Source organism: Rhinolophus sinicus, chromosome 12 (genome assembly GCF_057876585.1).
Source record: "Rhinolophus sinicus isolate RSI-liver-muscle chromosome 12, RSI-T2T, whole genome shotgun sequence".
In the NCBI taxonomy this organism is placed as follows: Eukaryota; Metazoa; Chordata; class Mammalia; order Chiroptera; family Rhinolophidae; genus Rhinolophus; species Rhinolophus sinicus.
In genome coordinates, this window is record NC_142512.1 from 53,641,520 (window position 1) to 53,662,625 (window position 21,106).

A 21,106-nucleotide genomic window follows, 5' to 3' on the forward strand; every position below is an offset into this window, starting at 1 on the left:
GCTGATTCCCCCACCATTGGTCCACCTCCAGTGCCTAAGTGGCAATATCCCAGCTCAGACGGAAGCTTCCTATCCACCCACCTGGAGTTCTCATTCCTACTCTGCAGCCGCACAGGCTCTCCGGCCTCTCCACCCCTCCAGTGTCTCCCAGCAAATTAGCCCTGTCCCTGAAGCTTTCTTTCCTATCCAGGCAGGACCCCTTGGGTCATAATCTGAGCTACTCTCTTATTGTAACCCGACTGTCTTGTGTTCCTGGCTTTCTGCCCAGCAGAACTCCAACCTGGATTCCCACTCTGACCTGCCTGTGCAGTGTCCCCTCCTCCATGTGGCCTGAGTGCAGCTGGCAAGTATCTCATTCCAGAGCAGAATGGCACCATGACACATTCACCTTCAGCTGGACTCTCCACACCAGCCTTTTTCTTGTCCTTAGCTCCAGGGACCACCCTGCCCAACGGGGATTCCAGAACATCACCTCTTTCCTCCAGCCTCCTCTCCACCCTGCCGTATCTCTAAGGGGGGAGCTCCAACCTCCCAGGCCCCTAACTACAAAGTCATCTTCTGTCAGGAACTGGGCAAATCTCAGATTTACCCTATGTGCACACTAACAAGTCAGCCGGCGACAGGTATACGGATGCTGGCAGAAGACACACAACTCCTGGGTCAGAGACAAAGGACTTTATTACTCACAGCACAGCAGGCGGCCTGGGCTTCATGATTGTGTCACTCCTCCATGCCTCTCAAGCCCCATGAGGGTGAGGGAGAAGGGCCCAGGAGGGGCCACACAGTGGGTTTCCTGCATAGCTGAGGAGCCCTGAACAAAGGGAACCAGAATCTTTTACAATGGGCTGCAAGCTACCCTACCCTTGCCCTATCATACCAGACAGTAAGAAAACCCTCCCTCTGCTTCAGACGAGGCACTGTCTTTATCTTCCAAAGCTGTTTGCTATAACAACACAATATGCTTGGAAACATAGTCTGGAACAAAAGGGCAGTTAATACCTCTGCTCATGACCTGTGCAGAAGTGCCACAGACCCACGAGGGTGGTCTCCCAATATATTCATGCCCACGCATCTTCACCTGCATTGCTCAGTCTCTCCTCCAAGGAAAGCCAGCCTCTCGGCCCTGTCCTCCTACCATTGCGGGGTTGCTTTGGCAGCCATCTCCTCCCCCCCTACAAAATCCTAATCCCAGCCTATGAACATGCCCCCAGATATTTCATCTTAACAAGGCAAGCATAGCAAAACAAAGTCCAACAAAAACCTCTGTTGAGCTGGTACTCTTCTTGTTTCCTCTCTCTCTCTCTCTCTCTCTCTCTCTCTTTCAAGGAGGGCACAGCTCACAGTGGCCCATGCGGGGATTGAACCGGCAACCTTGGTGTTATTAGCACCATGCTCTAACCAACTGAGCTAACCAGCCACCCCTCCTCTCTCTTCTTTTCCTCCTAGTTCTTGGTAGGGGAAGTCCATGCTATTTCCAGTTCTCTCTGTATCTGGTTCCTTTACCGACCGCACCACTGAAATTGTCCCCACTGAGCCACCAGGGGCCTTCATCATTCCCAGTGGAGCAGACAGTTTTCAGTTCTAATCCTGCTACATCTGCCTCTGAATTTGATTTTGACACTGTTCTCCTCAGGGCTACTTTTAAGTCTTTGTTAAATCCGACATCTGGCCATTCCCACAGGGCAGTTCGTGCTGCCTGCCTTCTTCCAGTGTAAGAGTCATACTTTCCTGCTTTTTGGGTTGCCTCATAAATTTTTCTTAGAGACTGGGTATTTTGAAGATGTGGCAACTCTGGGTATTGGTCACCCCTCCCTCCAGGCTTATTGTTATTTGCTTGTTTGTTTAATGACTGGCAGGCTTATTTTTGTGAAGTGTTAGACCTCTGATGCTCTACAGGGAAGGGCAGCTCAGGGTATGCCCACAGTTACCCGGGATGGCAGTGATTTGGGCTAAGCTCTCTTCTCTGTTCTTGACCACACCCAGCTGTTAAGCTCTCTTAAGTGCCAGCTGATTGCCCTTTTTTACAAAAATGCCCTGGAGCGTACATTGCTCTACAGACTCTGGTTCCTTTGAAGGAGTAGTCCAGACGTTACTGTTCTGACCTCAGGAGGGTTCCTCCTAGCTGTCTCTTTCCCTGGTTCTCTCTCGCAAACTAGCTGGCTCAAACTTTGGCCTGTATCTTCATGGAATCTACCGATCGCATCCCAGTGGGCTTTCACCATAGCCTCCACTGTTTTTGAGAACACCTTTCAGCTTGAATTTCTCCACCCTTGGTTGCAAATACCGTCAGGTCCTTTGGGAAGAGATTAGGACCCATCCGTTTTTACAGACCTAGCTGCTTTTGACCCTAGGCAAAATCTCTGAACCAGGTCTCTGAGGCTGGGGTGGGGACGATGGTGTGCTTCTGTCTGAATGGCACCCCTGTTTAGGAGTCAGGTATGTGGTAGACAGAAGCCTCAGACTTTCTTGGCTTATCTCTCCTGGCTTGGAACCACCATCTGTATAAACCAGGATAGGGACAGTATCTTCGGTATCATCATGCCAAGATAAAGCCTCTGTTCCTTGAGTGAGGACTCGTGGCCATGTTTGCCCAGGTAGCTGGGGCAGGATGAGAAAAGCTGAGGTCCTGCTCCTCCTAGGATGAAAGCCTCTGACAGGGAGCTGCAGGGAGGGCGCCCTGTACTCTCGGCTGCACCCATCTCCAGGGGAGTTTTTTCTCTCACTGAGCTGGGAAGAGAGAGAGAGGGAGCAGTTTTGGCTCAAATACCACAGACTCTTACCAAATATTAGTAGATTTTCTTGAATAGATGTTTCTTTATTTGCTGTATACCCTTGGGGCCATTTCCAGATTCTTTAAAGGATTGTCCTTTCACACTCTCCCAGTTTCTCTGCAGAGTTCCTCGAGATTTCATGGTGGAAGTCCATCTTCTGCAATGGTTTTAACCTAATGTTGGCTTCACTGTTGATTATTTGAAAATGCTATTGTTTGAAGCTGATTCAAACAATAATTCGAATACAAACTGAATATTTGGTGAATCTAAGGAATTGTTAACATTTTTAGGTGTGATAATAGTATTGTGGTTATTTTACTACTTGGTAGTAATACATACTGAAATATTGACAGATGGAAAAATATGTTGCATGTGATTCATTAAAATAATCAGGTCTGGGCAATAAGTAGGGAGGCGTGGGGGCTATTGATGAAATAAGATTGGCTATGAGTGGATCATTATTGCATTCATAATGATATCAATTATTATTTATATGAGCTGCAAATGGCAGTTCATTACACTTCTTTGAACTTTTGTATATTTGAAATTTTCCATAATATAAAGTTAAATTTATGTCTTTGTATACATGTGAAATACACCTCATTAGATTTTTTAGAACTCTAAGGTCATCCTTAAATTGAATTAAAATCTTGAAAAGGATATACACACATTTTACTTAAGATGTGGATTATGGTTTTATAAAACCGACAGATGAAAACTTCGAGTATTCTATGTTCTGAAACAATTTCGTGTATAAGCGTCTTTGTAAAAATATGTTTTTACTTAAATCAGTTTATTTCTCAGTATCTGAAATAGCATGAATTTCAAGCAAGTTCCTAATCAAAATGTATTAGCTGTTGTAATTATGTATCACAGGCTGGTTTTGTCATTTCAATCAAAACCATTTTTAGATTATTAATTATTTTGTAAAAAAAAAAAGCCATGATTAAAGTTGTTCCAGTTGTATTTCAAGAATTTATAAAATGACAAATTTATGCACTGAATTGAAGCTGAGTAGAAACTGAGCTTGCAAAAAGGAAATACAGTTGGTGACTAAATTTTGAGTATCAGCTGGGACATTCTGGATCAGTCAGAATATGGATTAGCGCTTATGATTCAGACAATTAGAGCCTAATGCTTTTCAAGATTTAAAAGGTTTCCTTTTATATATTTTTTTCAATAGACCTATTCTTGGGAAGTTTTTTTTCCCCAACCTCTTGAAAATGTCAATTTCTTAAAAAAAAGTTAGTGTCAGAAATGAGAAAGTAGTTTTGACAGTAGGTAAGTTATTTGCCTGCTTGTATCACACAGTGCAATTGATAAAATTTTGCACAATTATAATTGGTCTTCGTAATAAGACATTTGAAATGATTTTATCATTAATCTCAATTATGCTCTTGTATTTATTATAAACCATTAACTATTCTAAAATAAATCACAGTGATTTTTAATTTTTCTATCTATGATGCTTAAAACTGTTCACAGCGATTTTTTAAAATTTATTTTATTAGTGTGGAATTCAAATTGAACCCATTTGCCATCTTGATCCTAAATATTTTTCAAGTCTGTGTTCATCTCTCCTCCCCCGCTACATACAGGTGGCCCATATGCATGTGCCTTACAAGTGTCTTCTAATGCCACCTCTGTGCCTTCCCTCTTGTCACCTTTCACTCAACTAGCTGTCAGTGTGATTTATATAAAGTGGAGACCTGACCACCTCTCTCTTCTGCTTGAAAATTTTCTGTGGGTCCCCATCACTGCCAGTAATTTCTCAAGTGTGAGAACATATATACAGGAAAGCCCTGCCCTCCAGTTTGAGAAACACTGTATTAGAAGTTAAAGTATGACAGTTTGGGAGATTGCTAAGTAATGATAAATGCAAATGTGGGCACTGAAACCACATGGTGATACGTGGTTATAAGGGTACAGATGACTAAACATTCCTCATAGGCTTCTGGGTGAAGATGACAGACTGAACACATGCATCTAATTATGTTTCGTCCTGAAACCCCACTAAGATGTTAATAAAGGGATTTTTTAAAACCATAAATCCACAAGGTCCAGGAAGAGAGGATTGGAGACGACAGCAACACTATGCCAAAAATTGAAAGCAAAAGGATAAGAGTAACTGATTTAGCATCTTGAGATAGCTGAATACTAAACTTTAACTGGGGAACCAAGAACCAAACCACTTTATAGTATAAAAAATTCCAAAGGGTTAGGAATGTTTGGCATTTTGGAAATAGGATGAGGGGGTGAACTATAATAAGGACTGGTAGAAATCTGTTTAAGGTGATTTATTTCCGCACACTCTTCAGCCACTTGACTGCCCCTTCCAACTCTGGCAAAAAACCCGAGTTTTTTCCCCTGTTGAAAGTTAAATAGTGTCTTGGTCTGGAGGACACCAGGCAGCATTGAAGATATGGTATGTTAATGAAGTCAGGCATATTAAGGGAATGTATGAATACTGAATGCTTCCAGAAAGGAGGGGCAAATGAGATAAATGGATAGGAAATAGGAGAAAAAAAAATTAAGAAAAATTATAGGGTAAATGTAGGAAACCCAATGCCCAAATAATAGAAGTTCTGGAAAGAGAGAGAGAGAAAAAAGGGTACAAATCACCAATGAAAATAATTCCATAAAATTTCCCAGCATTGAAGGACATGAGTTTCCAGACTGAAAGAGCCCACAGTACCCAGAGAAGATTCTATAAGATTCCAGAGAGGGAAAAACAGGTCGCATGACAAAGATCAAGCATGGCTTTGGGTTTCTCAAAGGCAAAAGTAGAGGCTAGAAAGCAATGGAGCAATGTCTTGAAAACTATGAAGGAAAACTATTTCCAATCTAGAATTCCATATCTAGCCAAACTATGGATGCAATGGAAGAATAAGTATTTTTCAACATTAATGTCTTTAAAACTTTTCCTCTCTCCTACTCCGTTTCAGAAGGAAGCTGCCAGAAGACTTGTTCCACCAAAATGAGAGTGTAAACTAGGAAGAAGAAGATATGGGGCAAAGAAAGGAGACTCAACACAAGAAACAGTTGCCAGGATGATAGAAAACCTGGTCCAGGTAAGGAGGACAACCAGGCCAAACTGCAGGAGGTCAGAAGCTCAGGGAAAGATTTCTTCCTCAAACTAATGGCATGGATAGAATCCATGATGTGAATCAACAGCTTGAGTGGCTAGTTAGGCAACTGGCAGAAAATTTGAGATAAAATTACTGATAACTGTATAGAAAACAAAGCAAACCTTCAAATATAACAAGTGTCTATGCCAGGGTAGGGTGCCCTTACTTCTGTACTCCTCTTTGATTTCTTGTTTCTTCTTCACTCCCCCTAACCTCCCACCTGCCACACTGTCACCTGTTTTCGGCCTTCCTGTGGGTTATTTTATTTTTAGCATTTCCTTTTGATTTATCTAGTGTTTTTGAGTGTATGTCTTTGTATAGCTTTTTATTTTGTTTTATTTTTTTAAAAGATTTTTATTAAAATATAGCTAACATACAATATTATATTTATTTCAGGTATACATTGTAGTTATTCAAAAGTACCCACCTGGCGCTATATAGAGTTATTACCACATTACTGATTATGTTCCCTATGCTAAAGAAGTGATCACCATGATAAGTCCAGCAACCATCTGACACTGTACCACGCTATCACAATATTATTGACTATATTTCTCATGCTATATATATATTACATCCCCAAGACTTATTTGTTTTATATATCTGGAACTTTAAACCTCTTATACTTTTTTATCCCTCCCCCTGATTTTCATTTTTTCAATTAGAGTTAACATTCAATATTATTTTACATTAGTTTCAGGTGTGCAGCATAGTGGTTAGACATGTATATAATTTAGGAAATGATCCCCTTGACTTGTACCCACCTGGCATTATACATAGTTATTCCCATATTATTGATTATATTCCCTATACTTTACATCCCCATGACTACTTTGTAACTACCGATTTGTATTTCTTAATCCCTTCACCTTTTTCACCTTGCCACCAACCCCCCTCCCATCTATCACCCCAATAGATCTAGTACCCATCTGACACCACAGTTATTACAATATTATTGACTCTATTCCTTATGCTATGCCCTATGTCCCCATGACTACTGTGTAACAACTAATTTGTACTTCTTGATCCCTACCCCTTTTTACCTCCCACCAACCCCCCTCCCATCTGGCAACCATCAAAATGTTCTCTGTATCTATGAGTTTGTTTCTATTTCCTTTGTTTGTTTGTTTTGTTCTTTAGATTCCACTTATAAGTGAAATCACATGATATTTGTGTTTCCCTGTCTGACTTACTATGCTCAGCACAGCACCCTTTAGATTCATCATTGTCACAGATGGCAAGATTTCGTTCTTTTTCACAGGTGAGTAATACTCCTGTATATATGTACTACCTCTTCTTCATTCATCCATTCAGGGACACCCAGGTTGCCTTCATATCTGGGCTTATATAAATAATGCTGCAATGAACATATGGATGAGCACGTCCCCTTGAAGTAGCATTTTGGGGTTTTTTGGATAGATACTCAGAAGTAGGATTACTAGGTCCTTCTTTGTCGCTTGCACTCCAGGTGTGTCCCTTGTGTGGGTTGTGTGTGCCCTCCTCTTATAGTTGAGCCTTGGTTGCTATTTGTACTTCAGTAGAAGGGACTGACCCTCAGGCTCATTGATTATGAGGACTGGCTGTGACTACAGTGGAAGAGTTGTGGGTCAGGGGTTGACCCTACAGAGCAGGATCTGCCTCAGCAGGGCTCTGGTGCCTGCCCAATCTACCCCTGGGGTGTTTCATCTTTGGCTGGGTGATGCTCCAACTCATTTTGAAGCTGGCCACTTGGGGGCACCAGCCCCAGGGCCACCTGGGAGGGGACCTGCTGCAGGTCAAGTTCAGTTTCAGCCAATTCTCCACCAGGGGCCACCTGCAGGAGCCACATAGTGTTAAGTCAGGGGATTATAATGGTGGCACTAACTCTTCTACTTTAAGATTTGGATCTCTGGTATAATTTGATTTAACAAATGTAATTTAGCTTGGGACTTTTTAAAAACTTTCTTTTCTTTTTTTGCCTCTTAATGATTCTGCTTCCTGTACATTTACTATGCAGACCAGTTTCAACATTTCTATTTACTTTAGCCCAGTGCTGGCCCTGTGACTTGGATGAGGTTTTGCATCTGTATGGGTTCCACTCCTGGCTCCAACTTAAATCTACATAGCATATGCAAAGGTTGCGATAACCAGCTTAACTGCACCTTCCCCCACACCACAACAGACAAAGCCAAACTCAATAGAAAATTCCACTACAGGCTGAAGAGGTTTACATCTGGTTAGAAGGTATAAAACTTGAGAGTGTTACGCCAGGAGCAGAAACCACCTTAGGCCAGAGAAACCGCCTGGAATGTGCTGAATAGAAACCATCTTATCTTAGAAGCCATCCTGTCCTGCTCCCTGCTTACTTGTGATGCACTGAAGAGGACCAGCCTTGTTTACCTATAAAACTCCATACCCCTCTTACTGGGGAGGTTATGGTCTTTTTTCTCCCCCCACTCTTCCCCCCTCCCCCTCTCCTCTCTTCCCTCCCCCGTCGCTTCCCCCTCCCCCCCACTCTGGTTCAAGCCCTTGTTTCTCAGTCTAGTTGTGTAGGACACAGCTCCCTGGCCCATGCTGGTGTTATGAGCCTTGCGCTCCCTCCCCCCAAGTCAGTCAGTTGCCGGTCATCAGTCATTAGTCAGCCGCTCACAGCAGCTCACAGCAGCTCTCACTGGCTGCGGGCCACTCATGGCAGCACACGGTAGCCACGGCAGCACACAGCACCCATGGCAGCTCATGCCAACCTCTAGCTGTTCATTACAGCCCAACTCCAGGTAGAGCCGTTGTTCACAATCTTAGCTGTAGAGGGCGCAGCTCACTGGCCCATGTGGGAATAGAACCGGCGACCTGGGTGTTAGGAACCCGGCACTCCAACTACATGAGCCACCATGCTGACCCCAGGTTATGGTCTTTTCTAACCTGGCTTCCCGTTGCTCAAACATGCCAAATAAATTCTAATAGACCAGTTTTGGTCTACGCAACTCATTCTTCCGGCTGCGCCTAACACACAGAAATCCACAGATGACCACCACCTGTGCCATAGTTGGAAACACCTTGAGAGGTCAAGCCGTGAACCAAGTCCAGCTGCTGCTAGTGCAGGGCTTAGGGCTGCTCAGCTAGAGGTATGGGACATGCTCAAGACAGATGCTGCTTGTCTGGATTCCGTGAACCTTTGAGAGACCCTAGGAAAGTCTGCAGTATGAGCTAAGGCAAGTGTTTTGTACGAAAAAGCCTCTGGAAGTGGCCTGGGTGTGCCTGAAAGTTGGGCAGAGGCGGGGTCTCAGAATCACCAGGGTGTGGTGAATGTTTGGCGTTAGCCAGCTGGATGGAGACTCAGATATGGTGGCTGCCTGCGTCTGCACACAGAGAAGCGGCGGCGGGTGGGGGGGCGCGGGGGGGGGGCGGGGAGAGGGGCTCAACAAAGAAACAATGGTCTCCACCAGCTTTCCCGTCCAGGAGAAAGCTGCCTCTCCAGCCCCTGTCCCAAGCCAGACAACTCAGTTCCCCACCATTTGTCCCTGCCACTTCTCCAGCCGCTGCCCCAGCACTGGAGCTCAGAGCCAGTGATTCGTTGGTGGGTAAGTCCACGTAAAGTCCCTTTAAGAGGAGCGCCTGGGACTCCAGCCACCCACCATCTCACTCAGTCGCAATCTACTCTGGTTTTCACAACCAGAAATTATGGGGACTTCTCTCCCTGGCACTGGAACCCTGGGATGGAGTGGAGCTGGGACCTCTCAGTCCTCTGGGGCACAGGGGAGACCCCCCGCAGCTGAAATATCCTTCCTGAGCTTTAATGGTTACACGCGGGTGTGGGACCAGCCCATTCCATGTGTCTGACCGTCCTATCAGTCTGGAGGTGGCTTTTTTCTGTGTGTTCTTAGTTGTAGGGCTTCAGTTCAGCAAGATTTTAGTTGGTTCTCAATGATAGTTGTTTTGTAGGTTAGTTGTAATTTTGATGTGATTGTGAGGGAAGGTAAGCACAGTGTTTACTTACTTCGCCATCTTGATCGGAAAAAATCTGTTGGTTTTTGTGTGTTTTTTTTAAGATTTTTTTTTATTGGGGAAAGGGAGCAGGACTTTATTTGGGAACAGTGTGTACTTCCAGGACTTTTTTCCAAGTCAAGTTGTTGTCCTTTCAGTCTTAGCTGTGGAGGGCTCAGCTCAGCTCCAGGTCCAGGTGCCGTTGCTAGTTGCAGAGGGCACAGCCCACCATCTCTTGCAGGAGTTGAAACCGGCAACCTTGTGGTTGAGAGGACGCGCTCCAACCAACTGAGCCATCTGGGAGCTCAGCGGCAGCTCAGCTCAAGGTGCCGTGTTCAATCTTAGTTGCAGGGGGCGCAGCCCACCATCCCTTGCGGGAGTTGAGGAATTGAACTGGCAACCTTGTGTTTGAGAGCCCACTGGCCCATGTGGGAATCAAACCGGCAGCCTTCGGAGTTAGGAGCATGGAGCTCAAACCGCCTGAGCCACCGGGCCGGCCCAAATCTGGGGATTTTTAAGTGCTTGCTCTAGGCATTCTATAACACACATGTAACTCATAGTCTATTGTTTCCCACACTTTACCAGTTTGTACAAATGTACAAACCTTACCTCTATTTAGGTCCCTTTATCCTCCCTCATTTATAATACAATTGTCTTAAATATTTCTTTTTTTTTTTTTGAATTTTTGCAAGAGTTTATTTGAACCAAACTGATGACATACGCCAGGGAACAAGATCTCTAATGTTCTCCATTGTCTTAAATATTTCCTCTGCATACATTTAGAACCACATGAGACAATATTATAACTTTTTTTTTTTTAAATTTTATTTTATTAAATTTATTGGGATGACGATTGTTAGTAAAATTACATAGATTTCAGGTGTACAATTCTGTATTACATCATCTATAAATCCCATTTTGTGTTCATCACCCAGAGTCAGTTCTCCTTCCATCACCATATATTCGATCCCCCTTACCCTCATCTCCCACCCCCCACCCCCCAATATTATAATTTTTGTTTTAGCCATCCAACATAATTTAGACAACTCCAGAGGAGAAGGACAGTCTGTTCTATTTACCCATAGTTTGATTCTTCCCATGGTTCTTTCTTCACTCCCAGTATTTCACGGTTCCTTCTTGTATCATTTCCTCTCTGTTTGAAGAATTTCCTTTAGCCGTTCTTTCAGGGTTGTTCTGCTAGCGACAAATCCTATTTTCATCTTGTCTGGACTCTGTGGCTTTGGTCAGTCTGTCCTTGTGCCAATGCCACATTGACTTAATTAGTGTCACTGTATAAACATCTGGCTATCTGGAAGGGTAAGGCCTCCAGCGTTGTGGTGTTTCTTCAGTATTGCCTTGGTTACTCTTGGTCTTTTGCATTTCCACATGCATTTGAGAACCAGCTAATTGATTTCCAAAAACCTCCTGGGATTTAATTGGGATCACATTAAATCCGTAGATTAATTTGGATAGATGTGATAGCTTAACCATATTGACTCTTCCAATCCATTAACTTTGTGTAAGTTCCATTTATTTGGGTTCTTTAATTTCTCAATAATGTTTTCTAGTTTTCAGTATAGAGATGTGCACTTTTGCCCTTAGATTTATCCCTGTTCGGTGCTTTTTGATGTCATTGTAAAGAATGTTGTTTGAAATTTTTCATTTCTTATTTGTTTGTTGCTGACATAGAAACACAATGGTCTGTTTAATTGACTTTGTATCTAGAGATCTTGCTAAATTCACTTCTTAGTTATAATGGTTTATAGATTATTTTGGATTTTTTTATGTGTATAATCATGTCACCAGATAACAATGGCTTTGCAATCATGCATGTTATGTCTTTTATTTGCCTTATTGCAGTGGCTAGAACATCAGTTCAGTGTTGAATAGCAGTAGTGATAGCTGACATCTTTACCTTTTTTTCAATCTCGGGGGGAAGTTTTTAATATTTTGCCATTCAGAATGATATTTGTTGCTGATTTAATTGTTTTGGTAGTTGTTCTTTATCAGTTTAAAGAAAGTCCCTCCCTTCCTAGTCTGCTAAAAAAAAAAAAAATCTAAAAATCATGAATGGGTGTTGAATTTTGTCAAATGCGTTTCCTGCTTCAGTCGAGATAATCATACTAATTGTTTTTCCCCCCTCTGATAATGTGAATTACAGTGATTGCTTTTTACCATCTTATATTTTTAAATTGAGGAGTAATTTATGTACAGTGAAATATATCTATAATTTAATGGAGTCTGATAATTGCATATCTCATGTAACCCACACCCCAGCAAAATACAGAGATTTCCATTACCCCAAAATGTTCCCTCATTACCCTTCCAGCCAGTGTGCCATTCCCTCTAGCAACAACCACTATTCTGATTTCTAATACGTAAGTTAGTTTTGATTGTTCTCAAACTTCACAAAAATGTAACCATACAGTACGTATGCTGTGATTCTCTGTATCAGCAGTGTGTTCCCTTTTACTGTGTGTATCATTCCATCGTATAAACACAGCACACAGTTTTATTCATTCTCTTATTGGTGGACATTTGGGGTAGAGATTTGGGTGGACTTCCCAGTTTCTACCTATTAGGAATGAATCTGTTATAAACATTTTGTACAGACCTTTTTGCAAATACCTGATCGCAGCAACACAGTGGTGTTGTCCCCAAGAAGAGTTCCAGTGGCGAGACCTTGGGCAGAGTCTTAGTTACGTAATCCAAATGACAACCTATTTAGTGCTCTGCCTTGTAAGAGCACCCACCATTGCAGCGGTGGGCTCAAAAAACAGACATAATTGGAATTTTGTGTAGGGGTGTGGTGGGGGAGGTGCTAACCAGTGACCCTCACTCCGTGCCCTGGAACTGCATACCTGCCCACCCTCCGTCTACTCTGGCAGAGGCCTCTGGGGGACCCCGTGGGCTGCATTTCCTCCCCGACTACAGGATCAGGCACGCTGCTGGTCCCTGGCAAGAGCAGCTTCCCTCTCCCCCTTCGCACCAAAACGAATCAAGTCCTTACCTGCTTCCTTCCCCCAGTGAACCCTGGAGCTCAGGAGCCCTTGCCAAGGCCGGCCTGCTGGCCTCCCTGGCTCCTGCATTACTTCAGAGAGGTGACTGGGGGAGAGAGAGGGAGAGAGGGAGAGAGAGAGAGAGAGAGAGATGTGTGTGTGCTCCAGCTACTCCCCTCCCCTCCCCCCAATCCGGGAGTGTGGCCCCCTGGGATTAGACAAAGAAGGAGGGTGGAATGCCAAGGAAGAGAACCCTTCCAGATGCCTCTGAGGCAGACCCACAAAGGCAGGAGAGGGTGGATTGTAAAGCCCACACCGTAGCTCCACTGTTTATTGGCTCTGTGGGCTGAGTTTAATTTCCTTAAACTCTCTATGTCTCAGTTTCCTCATTTGCGCTGTGGGAATGATAATAGTACCAACTTCATAAAGCTTGCTATGTTCATTAACTGTGCCTGTGACTGTTCTGGAAACGTAGGAAACACTATACAAACATTGGCTGTTGTGACCCTGTGCAGACTAAAGAGTGACTTTTTAGGGACAGGTGCTGGACCATGAAAAACCTTGGGTGCTTTTTGGTGAAACACTGTATCTGCTCACCCTGCCAGGCATCAGACAATGTGAGAGCAATGCCACACAGGTAAACCCAGTATCCCCATACGTGTTGCTGGTGGACATGGCTGTAACAAGTCCTCCCATCCTTAAATGCCTTGAAACACACACTCCTTTTAAGAGATCCAGTCTATTTCCCCATAGACTTGGACTGGCCTCGTGACTTGCTTTGGCCAATAGACTGTGGCCAAATGACGCTGGGTACTTTTGACAATTCGCCTCAAGTGGCTCTGCAGCTTCTGCTCATATGCTCTTGGAACCCTCTGCCACCAGGAGCTCTGTCCAGCCTCCTGGAGGATGTGCGGCCGCATGGAGGAGAACCGAGACACCCAGCTGGGAGCAGGCCTGAACTCCCAGATGCAAGAGTGAGGCCACCTCGACCATTCAACTCCAGTCCAGCCCTTGGGTGTCTGCAGCTGCAAGGGTAACCCCAGCCGAGAGCAGAAGGCAGTTGATTCCAGCCCCAGTTGCCGATCCATAAAATCATGAGCAAATACATGGCCATTTTTTAATCCTCCAGATTTTGGAAGACCTGGAAGGCAGCCTCACAGGTGGCGATGGCACTTCCTGCCTGGGCTTCAACAGAGGGCTCACGGTGGGCTCACACATGTGGAAACTGTTATTTCTTACATCGCTTCTCAGATCCTACATGCCTGGTCTGGTAGCTGAGGAAATACAAAGCTTTAAGCAAGCCAAAAAGAGTGGCTGATTTAGGAAGATTGCACAACCTGAGGGAGGAAGAGCAAGTTGAACTCCCAAACTGTCACCCGCTGACGTAGAAAGAGGCCGGGGCCTGATGGGAAGCTTAAACAAACAGTAATAAGAGTCCTTTCAAGGAGATTCTATTAGAACATTAAAACAAACGAACAAAAAAACCCATGATTTTTAAAATTAAAAAATTTACCATATAACCTGAAAAAAGAGGGTAGTCTTTATTGAAATCCAAATAATTGGTGCACAGGGCAAAATTTAAAAAAGCTTAAAAAGATGTGAATTATACAATGAATGAGACTTGGAGGACAGATCTCAAGGAGAAGGTGGAGAAGAGATACAATAATAATAGGTAAATGATAAAGATTTTTCCTGATCTGACAAGAAGAGAGTTGGGTTTGCAGATGAGAAGGATTCACAGCCAGCCAGGTAGGAGTATCTCTGAAAAGGTAGTCACTTAGGCCCTTCCTGGCGGAACTCTGTAATTCCAAGGAGAAAGAAGCTTCCAGTGGCAAAAATAGGTGACTTAAAAAGGAGTGAGAATTAGCCTAACATCTGACTCTTTCTAGTATCCAGCACTGTAAGCTATGTGGGTGTATTTATAAATTCATAAATTCCCCCAGTGAGAGGTGACACCTGTCCCTGGTTATCTAAATGGTGTCCATCTCAGTCAGAAACCTACCTATTCCCAGCCCCCAAAAGCCTTTCGTGCCAAGCCGCTCTTTCAGAGTCACATCATATCATCTGGACATGCTTTTCTGTGTTTTTTTTTTTTTTTTTTTAATTTCTTCAGCCCCTAACTCTGACCTACTGATAACCATTGCAGTTTGGTGACAGTGTTCGATCAATAGGATGACAGTGTGTGCGGGAGGAATTCCCCATTCCTGGCATGGGTTTGGCTGTGCTGAGGGTTTGTCTTTCATTCAGGAGTGTGGAGCCTACAGGAAATGAAAGGGCATGTAGGGTTACGTTTTTCCTGTAATCAAGCTCAGCTAAGGGCGGAAACTCTGCGTCATGCATCACGCTGGGGTTACTGTTTGCTTCCAGATCTTGAGGGAACTGGCGCACATGTGTGTGCATGTGTGTGTGTGTGTGTGTGGAGGGGGTCAGGACAAGGCCTGTGTGGCCTGGTTCTCTGCTGCTGTGTGTGCCTGCCCAGAATGTGATAACCCAGAGAATTCCACATTTGCTACAAACCTATTTGCAAACAATTTTGTGGACGAGTATCCATCCTCAGGCTTGGTAAGGTGTACTTCTCTCCTGTGACCACAAGTGGCTGACTTTAACCTTTCCTTTACAAACCGATCCATGGGGCACGTGAAGACTGTTAGGAGAGCAGCCCAGACACGCCACCAGCCTCTCCTAAGTCAACTCCAGGCCTTCTGTTACTGACCCGACATCCGTCCTACTTCTTAATCATTCCAAATTTCTATAAGGTACTCTTGACCCAGGCACAATTTTTGTATCCTGTTACCTACTCTCGTTTTCATAAACTTCCAAAAACCCCCAATGATTCCTCACTACTAAAGAAGAGCACGGACAAAACCTGCTGCCCCAGAAGCTACTAGGTGGAACCAAGATGGACAGAGCAGAAAATTGTGAGCAGTGTTGGAATTGCACTTCAACCTAGAGAATCCTCTACATCTGCTGACTTAGAAACAGGGCCCCAGGAATGTGAGAAGGCAGGAACAGTGGTAATTCGTGTCAGATAGGTTAGGAACAGTGTGGGTACCTGATCAATGACCCCTGAAAGGAGAGAGAGGAAGAGAGAGACTGGGGTTAGTGAAAAATGAATGATGCTGCATCCTCGAATGGGCAAATTGGGGCTCCCCACCCCCCATTTGTAAAATACTCTATTCCTGGCCAGGCTTTGAATCCTTACAGGGTCACTCCTGGTGGGAAGAGGCCTTTGGGTTTGGAAGCATGAACTTGCACTTGGGGATGTTGGTCCCAGCTGGACTGGGTCAGGGAAAAGGATGGGAGCTATTTAGTATGAAAATGTCTCTCACTGAACTGTATGTTCCTGTCAAGGTTTTATTTCCAATTTGTGAGAGAACTAGACTTCCAAGAAAGCCAGTTCAAAAAATGTATTTCTGATTGAGAGTCTTTATAGTAGGAAAGAATGGCTTGATGATATTGTAAGACCAGGTATAAGAAAGAAATGTCCAGTTAAAGGTGTCAGGCTTATCCCCAGAATCAGACTCAGCTGTATGGGTTAAAAACCTCCCAGAAAGGGCTCTGTCTTAGGTTAGCTCCCCAGAAGCAGAGCCTGAGGCACTTGAGGGCCTGCGGTTTATTGAGGGAGGCCCTTAAGGAAATACCTGTGAGGGAGAGAAGACAGGGACGATCAAGACAGGTCTCAGGCAAAGTCTAGCCTTAGGGATCCAAGCGTAGATCACACCACAGAATTGCCCTGTGCAAGGGGGAAGGTCTTTGCACGCCTTCAGGAGTGGGGGGCGGGGCGTGGGGCGGCATGTCCTAAGCTTGTAAGGACAATGAGCTCCCATCAGCCAAGAACAGTCAGTCCTCCAGAAGGGCACAGGTGTCAGTCGATAGCCTGGGCACATTTGCACTGGCCCATGCCAGGATTTGGGTGGGTCCCCTACAATAAATAGTCTGTTATTTATGTAAGAGGATCAGGATATGCCAGCTCAAAATGTGCCACTTTGGCATGTGGGTTTTTTTGAGCTGAAGGCAATCAAGATGCAGCAGACGCAAGAAAAATTTTTTACCTCTCCCTTAACTACCTAAAAGAATTCCGTCAGGGGGCCTGGCTTAGAAAGAGAGCTATTACCAGGGATGACTTTTATCTGAATGACTTACCTGGATGGCAGGGCAAACACCTGTCTACCAAGCACCTGCTCTTATCATTTGGTGAATTACCCTCCTCCCTGGGGCTTCCCATCCCATCCCTTAGCTCAGGATGGCTGATAAGCCTCAGCTGCCTGACTTGCCTTTGGGGCTCACATTTTTATGGGGCTCCCATACATATGAAGTAAAAAATTTGATTTTCTCTTGTTAATCTGTCTTATGACAAATTATTCGACCAGCTAAAGAACTGAGAGAGGTAGAAAGAACTTTTTTCATCCTCAACACCTGCCAAGCCAGAGTTCTTTCTGCATCTGGGCTATCAAGAGATTTCAGGACTATGACATCAGCAACTCTGGATAAACAGACTTCACCTTTTATTTCCGTGTTGGCTTGCAACGTCTTTGGAAACTTCTCAGGTGTAATCTGAACCCCACCGCTGTACCCTTTGGGCAGGGAGAGACCGAATAAAGAGACAGATCACCCCAGATTGGTCGGTGGCAGGTGTAAGAAGCAAGGGAATTTACTTAGGAGGCTTGTCTTATGGGAAGACACAAGATGATAGATCTTCACAGTCACCCACCAAATTTTAAAAGTTTACAGAGAGACCTTAACAGGTCAGTCGCCTACACAGGACCTTAACGGGGCTCAGTCATGTACCAGGTCCAGATAGTCTCATCAGCACATTGCCATCTTAAGGCTGTGTCCTTGGGCAGCTTCTAGCGAGGGAAAGGCAAGCAGAGCACACATTCCAAGTGGGGGGAGGCAGGGGGGGCCTCCCATTGCCTGGATCCAGTCGCAGGTCAAAGCAGCAGTCACATCTTCTGGATGGCCTTCCTCAGTATTCAGGCTCCAGACGGTTACCTTTCTCGGAAGCATGTGCCTTACTCCTCCTTCCCTGTTCCTATGTGTTCCTGGGACAGTGTCCTGGGAGGTGGGTCTCATGGCCCCACATTCTCTCCCAGTGACGCCCCTCGCTCTTCTCTGGCAGTGGTTTTTGGTAAACCTCTGAAGTACAAGTTGGTGAAAATGGCTGTAGCTGATGAATCCTAAAGGATAATGTGTTTTGCCTATTCCTCCCGCCCTTCCTACCTGAAATGTAGGCTAACCTTTTAGGTGTGTGTAGTGATGTGTGATGGGGGCAGGTTCATCTTGTACCTTCCTTACTCCAGCCCTGGAATCAGCCATTTTTCCAAAAAGCCTTGATTCCTTATAGTGGAAAATGGTACTTTGAACCCAAGATTTGGGCACTTCATGTGGTCAGTGTTACTGGTATGTCATTGCTTCTGGGTCCTATCAATCGTCAGAGCTAGGACATATATGTGTATGTGTGCATATACACACATATGCTCGCGCACATATCCCCTTACATATAATTCTGTTATCTATCTAGCTACCTACCTAAAACCACAAGTTCATATTACCATATGGTTCATAATTCATTATAGTCTTGCCCCTTTCCATATTCATAACTTTCTTTTTTTTTTTAAAGATTTTATTGGGGAAGGGGAACAGGACTTTATTGGGGAACAGTGTGTACTTCCAGGATTTTTTCCAAGTCAAGTTGTTGTCCTTTCAATCTTAGTTGTGGAGGGTGCAGCTCAGCTCCAGGTCCAGCTGCCAGTTGTTAGTTGCAGGGGGCGCAGCCCACCATCCCTTGTGGGAGTCGAACCAGCAATCTTGTGGTTGAGAGGATGCGCTCCAACCAACTGAGCCATCTGGCCACCCGGGAGCTGAGCGGCAGCTCATTGACTTCATTCTAGTTGTGGAGGGCACAGCTCGCTGGCCCATGTGGGAATCGAACTGACAGCCCCATTGCCCAGAGCCCGCACTCTCACCAACTGAGCCACCCGTCCGCCCCCATAACTTTCTTTTTTGATAAAGAGAAAATCAGTTCCCATTATCCCTAATGTATTTATTTACTTATTTGTTTAATCCTATAATACATTGAAAATGGTTTCGGAATTATTAAGTCACAGCACTGGGTAAAACAAAACAAACCTACCAATTAGAATTCATTATGTGTTTCAAATTCTTTTTGTCTTTATTCTGAGATCATACAGTTGAAATATAGTTTTCCCCTTTCTGTGTGGTTATGAATAACATTTTAATAACAGATAGGTTCATTTGTTTCTCTTTGTATCCCATTTTAGGATGTTTTCCCCTCTTCCATATTGATTTTATTTTTTTATATTTTATTTTACTCTATGAGGAACAAAGGCAAAACTATGCAAAAAAGTATACTCAGAAGTGTCATGCCCTCCCTCCCACTCTTCTGCCCTGTTCTCTTCACTCCTTGTAGGTAACCAATCTCACTAGTTTTGGGTATCTTTTCCTCATATTTCTTTTTGCAAAAATAAGCAGATACATGCATACTTTATTTTTTTGCTTTCCTATGAAAAGGTATAAATACTATAAACACTCTTTTGTCTTTACTTTTTTTTTGAGTCCTTACTTTTAAAAAAAGTTAATCTATCCAAGAAGCCACTCCATGTCATTTCGTTAGGTCTTCCTCTCTATTTCAATGGCACAGTATTCCACTGTGTGGTTGAACCATTTTTCACGTTTACATCTCAGGTGTTTAAGTATTTTAACAGTTTCCCTTAGTTTCAATCCATGCTGCAGCGAATATAAACGTGCACATTTATTTTTGTATTGTCAGAGCTCGCTCTTCACAGGAAATTCCCAGAGAATGTTTCTTTGGGGTAGGAGGTAAACACGGATGTAGTTCTGTTTAATCTCGTCAAATTCCCTGGCACAAGGGCTGCTCCAATTGGCATTCGCACTGGCTATCATAGAAGTTCCCATCTCCCTACAGCCTTGCAACAGCGCAGTGGTTGTCAGGCTTCTTAATTTTTGCCAATCTGCTGGGTGAAAATACTATCTCAGAGTAATTTCAATTTGTATTTCTCTTAGTCTGAGTCAAGTTAAACATCTTTTTCTTATGGTTAAGGGCCACTTTTATATCTTTTTTAAGGGAGTTGTTGCTGCTCATATTTCGTGCCCATTTTTCTATCGAGTTTTCGGTCATTTTTCCTTTCATTAGTGAGTCTTTGATGTGTTAGAGATATTCACCCTTAATCCATGATATACGTGGCAAATATTTTTTCCAGTTTTTAAATTTGTTTTTGGCCTTGTGGTAATTTTGTTTGTTTGTTTTGCCAGACAGAATTTTACCATTCTTTTTATGTAGTCAAATTCATCAATCTTTTATTGTCTCTAGATTTTGACTCATATTTAGAAAACTTTTTCCTATACTCTAGTCTAAGAGGTATTCACCCATAAAATCTTAGTACTCTTATCATTTCATTTTTTACACTTAGATCTCTGAACCATCGGGAGTTCATTCTTGTGTGTGCTGCAAGTTACAGCCCTAGTCTGACCTTGTTCCAAATGGCCATCTGGTTTTCTGAGCACCATTAGTCACAAAATCTATTTTGACCCAGTGATTTCCGTATGTACCTGGTCATTCCTCTGGTCCTCTGTCTATTCATGCAGCAGATTTACCGTTTTTAATAATGGAGACTTTATAGTATGTGTCAATATTTGGTAGAGCTAGACCTCCCTCATAGCCCTTTTCCCCAGTTTTTCCTAGTTATTCTTACACGTTTATGCTTCCACATGAATTTTAGTATCTGTCAGGATCTAGAAAAATATTTTGGTATTTCTATTAGAATTGCATTGCATTTATACATTTACTTGGGGATAACTGACAAATTTATTACACTGAGTCATCCTTTCCAAGATACTAAAATTCATATGATAGAATAAACATGTAAAAGGAGCTAGGCAAACCTGAAAAAGAAAAACTGGACACTGCGGAGAATCGGGCGCAGAGATGCCGCCACCTGCCGCCCCGAGCTGGGTACTGCACCCTTTTTGAGCAAAGCAAGTCCGGTCCAATTGGTATCAGCTTTTGAACCCTGAGCATTAAGTCTAAAAGGAAGCTTCCTTCTTCTCCTCCTCACCTTTCACTCCCTCTCCTCCTCCTCCTTTTTTGTTTGCCTCCATGTCCTCACCAAGTGCCTGTATTCTCTTTAGCATCAGTAGAGTTCTTCTGGGCTTCAGAGTCCAAATTCTGGTGATAGAACTCAAACTACTTTCTAGTCAGGCATTTTAC

General features: G+C 43.7%; 1 protein-coding gene across 10 annotated transcripts in view; it reads left to right on the plus strand.

Moving 5' to 3' along the window:
* The window catches only part of METTL23 (methyltransferase 23, arginine), a 121,068-nt gene that overhangs the window by 22,958 nt on the left and 77,004 nt on the right, over positions 1-21,106 (plus strand). For 3 of the 10 annotated variants that reach the window (XR_016023033.1, XR_016023032.1, XM_019745468.3), the window contains exons 6-7: positions 5,717-5,842; positions 7,040-7,160. The gene's annotated coding sequence lies outside the window, so the exon portion shown is untranslated. Of the gene's footprint in view, positions 1-5,716; positions 5,843-7,039; positions 7,161-13,740; positions 21,080-21,106 lie in introns of those variants that run through there. The other 7 variants (XR_016023035.1, XR_016023031.1, XR_016023037.1 and 4 more) reach the window with 5 other exon arrangements.